Consider the following 4,501-nt stretch of genomic DNA (forward strand, 5'->3'; position numbering starts at 1 on the left):
AGTATTAGTGACTCTTTGAGTCGAACGTCTTCCTCTGACGCTAAAGCTACGGCAGCCCCGCTGCACTTGGTAGCACTTGTAGTCAATCCCGCTCCTGAGTCGGTTGACTATATCCTCTGCGAGGATGGAACACCCCGTGTTCGCGAATTTGTTCCCGGCGCAGCAGGACGCGCTTACTAAGCTTATGTCCTTGCTTGGCCCGGAGGGCGTGGCTCATCTTGCATCGCAAGGTCCAGAGGCGGTCACAGCCAGGCTGGAATCGTTCTCCCGCTACGAGAACGCGCTCTTGGAGCATGTCCAAGAGAAGATGAGCGCCGCAACGGCGGCGGCGTCGATGACGCGTGAAGGGTCTATGAGACTGAAACCGCTCATGGTGAGCGTAAAAACCTTCGAGGGGAAGGATGGAGAGAATCTCCTTCTCTGGACCCGTGAGGTCGAGATGGCCATGGGATCGGCCCTGCTCCAGTCTGAGCATCAGCGCGTGGCGCTGGCTATCTCCAGGCTTGGAGGTCGCGCTCGCGAATGGGCACTAACGTGCGGCACGTCTGTTGACGCTGCATTTCCCACTTGGAATCAGCTGAAGCAACAGCTTTCGCGCGTGTTCGCGCCGCCTAATCAGGCGTACCGTATCCGGTCAAAGTTCCCTTGCTACCCGCCAGGGTAAGAAGGATTTATTGGACTATGTCCAAGAGTTGAGAACTCTTATCGCCGAAATGGCGGCGGACCCTCTTCCGGAACTGGTCAGCGTGACCGTATTCATGGAGGGACTTCGTGTGAGCGCAGCTCGAACGGAAGTGTTCCGTGTACACCCTAACTCTTTTGAAGAGGCGGTGGATGTGGCATTGAATGCCGAGCACAACTTCAGGTCGGCGCGACCTGGTTGGAGCGCTGGTAGCGCAAGCTCTTCGAGCGGTCCAGAGCCGATGGACCTCAGCTATGCTGAAGATGAAGAAGCGGAGCTTCTTGCTGCGGAGCAGCGCGCCGGCATCCGCCGATGCTTTGTGTGCAATAGCACTAAGCACTTGAGGGCCTATTGCCCTCTGCGCAAGAAGCGCGAGGCTCCGGCGAGCCAACCCTCCGGGTCATCGCCGGGAAACGGCAACTCCCCAGTAGGCGCGGGGGCGGCCTACTGGGGAAGAACTGAGTTCTGTTGTGCCTCGAAGAGGTAGAAGGCAACGGGGCTCAGCCCCGAAGAGAGCTGAGCTCTCTTACGAGAAGCGTGTGTGCAAGCCGGGCTTGCTGGTCGTGCAAGCGAACGTGAAGACCTTTACAAAGCCATGGAGAGTCTTAACTGACTCGGAAGCCTCGGGCAACTACGCCCGTCGCTCCACCCTGGAAGGGAGTCAGCTGTATGCTGAGACCCTTGAAGTGCGAACGAGAGATACGATCTCTGTCCGTCTCGCGACGGGGACACTGGTAACTGTGTTGAAGGTCTCTGTCGACCTTGGAGTGAAGTTTGAGACCTTCGATAGCGTGGAACGCTGTTTGGTCTTAGACCTGGATGCGAGGTATGACCTCACCCTTGGCATGGCATGGCTGGAACGCCATGAGCCATGGATCGACTGGAAGGCGAAATCGCTGGGTGCGTCGCACCCTGCTCCTAGTAGAGCTTTGGTGAGTCATGAACCCACCTCTGCTAGGAAGCAGAAGCGCTTCTGGCGCGAGCACGAGGCCGAGGCGGCCGTAATGCTGGACATTGGTATGTCCGAAATTGCTAGCAACGAGGTTGCTGTTTGCCCTGAGGGCGTACGTGGTGCGGCACGTTATCCGCTGAGCGGTGCAGGTCAGGTCAATGACCAACTGCTGGGTCCTGGTGAGGACGAGCGCGGAGTGGCGCGTAATCCACTGAGTGCGAAGTGAACGCCTTAGGTCACAATTTGCACTTTCTCACGAACTCACCCTTGTAAGCAACAATTACTCCATCAATGCATAATATGGCGCCGGTATTTGTATGGGTTAGTGCTAAAATAATCCCAGCTTTCAACACGTCAAGTGTCAATGCATATCCGTGTTTCCGAGATAACTGGCTGAATACGCTAATGTTCCTAACACTGGATGTACGACGGGCAATCGCACGACTCGTATCCGTAACAGAGGGAAATCATTCTCACGATGACGGTGCACATCAGACGGATCACCGAACGTTTTTTCGCACGTAGTACAAGTCAACACACCGTTGGCACGTCCAATTTGTTTAGCTTTCGTAGCAATGTCGGTAGCGGCAAATAAACGAAATTGACTTTGTACCGCGTCCGGATGGTTCATTCGAACATGATACGACCATTGCATCATCGAAGTGAACGCCTTAGGTCACAATTTGTACTTTCTCATGGACGCACTGCTGTAAGCGCTAAGTCTTCCATCAATGCGTAGTGAGTCGCAGCTACCGCTATGGATTAGCTCTAACTGAATCCCAGCTTTGAACACGTCAAGTGTCAATGCATATCCTTGTTTCCGAGATAAGTGGCTGAATACGCTAACGTTCCTAACACTGGATGTACGACGGGCGATCGCACGACTCGTATCCGTTACAAAGGAAAATTATTCTCACGATGACGGTGCACATCAGACGGATCACCGAACGTTTTTTCGCACGTAGTCCAAGTCAACACACAGCTGGCACGTCCAATTGCTTGGCCTCCGATAGCAATGTCGGTAGCGGCAAATAAACGAAATTGACTTTGTACCGCATCCGGATGGTTCATTCGAACATGATACGACCATTGCATCATCGAAGTGAACGCCTTAGGTCACAATTTGTACTTTCTCATGGACTTACCCTTGTAAGCAACAATTACTCCATCAATGCGTAATATGGCGCCGGTATTTGTATGGGTTAGTGCTAAAATAATCCCAGCTTTGAACACGTCAAGTGTCAATGCATATCCTTGTTTCCGAGACAAGTGGCCGAATACGCTAACGTTCCTAGCACTGGATGTACGACGGGCAATCGCACGACTCGTAACAGTAACAGAGGGAAATCATTCTCACGATGACGGTGCACATCAGACGGATCACCGAACGTTTTTTCGCACGTAGTCCAAGTCAACACACAGCTGGCACGTCCAATTGCTTGGCCTCCCATAGCAATGTCGGTAGAGGCAAATAAACGGAATTGACTTTGTACCGCGTCCGGATGGTTCATTCGAACATGATACGACCATTGCATCATCGAAGTGAACGCCTTAGGTCACAATTTGTACTATCTCATGGACGCACTGCTGTAAGCGCTAAGTCTTCCATCAATGCGTAGTGAGTCGCAGCTACCGCTGTGGGTTAGCTCTCACTGAATCCCAGCTTTCAACACGTCAAGTGTCAATGCATATCCTTGTTTCCGAGATAAGTGGCTGAATACGCTAACGTTCCTAACACTGGACACACCCTTGTAAGCAACAATTACTCCATCAATGCGTAATATGGCGCCGGTATTTGTATGGGTTAGTGCTAAAATAATCCCAGCTTTGAACACGTCAAGTGTCAATGCATATCCTTGTTTCCGAGACAAGTGGCCGAATACGCTAACGTTCCTAGCACTGGATGTACGACGGGCAATCGCACGACTCGTAACAGTAACAGAGGGAAATCATTCTCACGATGACGGTGCACATCAGACGGATCACCGAACGTTTTTTTGCACGTAGTACAAGTCAACACACAGCTGGCACGTCCAATTGCTTGGCCTCCCATAGCAATGTCGGTAGCGGCAAATAAACGGAATTGACTTTGTACCGCATCCGGATGGTTCATTCGAACATGATACGACCATTGCATCATCGAAGTGAACGCCTTAGGTCCCAATTTGTACTTTCTCATGGACGCACTGCTGTAAGCGCTAAGTCTTCCATCAATGCGTAGTGAGTCGCAGCTACCGCTATGGATTAGCTCTAACTGAATCCCAACTTTGAACACGTCAGGTGTCAATGCATATCCTTGTTTCCGAGATAAGTGGCTGAATACGCTAACGTTCCTAACACTGGACTCACCCTTGTAAGCAACAATTACTCCATCAATGCGTAATATGGCGCCGGTATTTGTATGGGTTAGTGCTAAAATAATCCCAGCTTTGAACACGTCAAGTGTCAATGCATATCCTTGTTTCCGAGACAAGTGGCCGAATACGCTAACGTTCCTAGCACTGGATGTACGACGGGCAATCGCACGACTCGTAACAGTAACAGAGGGAAATCATTCTCACGATGACGGTGCACATCAGACGGATCACCGAACGTTTTTTCGCACGTAGTCCCAAGTCAACACACAGCTGGCACGTCCAATTGCTTGGCCTTCCCATAGCCAATGTCGGTAGAGGCAAATAAACGGGAATTGACTTTGTACCCGCGTCCCGGATGGGTTCATTCCAAACATGGATACCAACCCATTGGCATTCATCCGAAAGTGAACCGCCCTTAAGGTTCACAAATTTGGGTCTTAATCTCCATGGGACGCACCTGGGCGGTTAAGCGTCAAAAGTCTTTCCATCCAATGCCGTAAATGAAAGTCC

Source organism: Phytophthora infestans, genomic scaffold, assembly GCF_000142945.1.
Source record: "Phytophthora infestans T30-4 supercont1.5 genomic scaffold, whole genome shotgun sequence".
Lineage (NCBI taxonomy): Eukaryota > Oomycota > Peronosporomycetes > Peronosporales > Peronosporaceae > Phytophthora > Phytophthora infestans.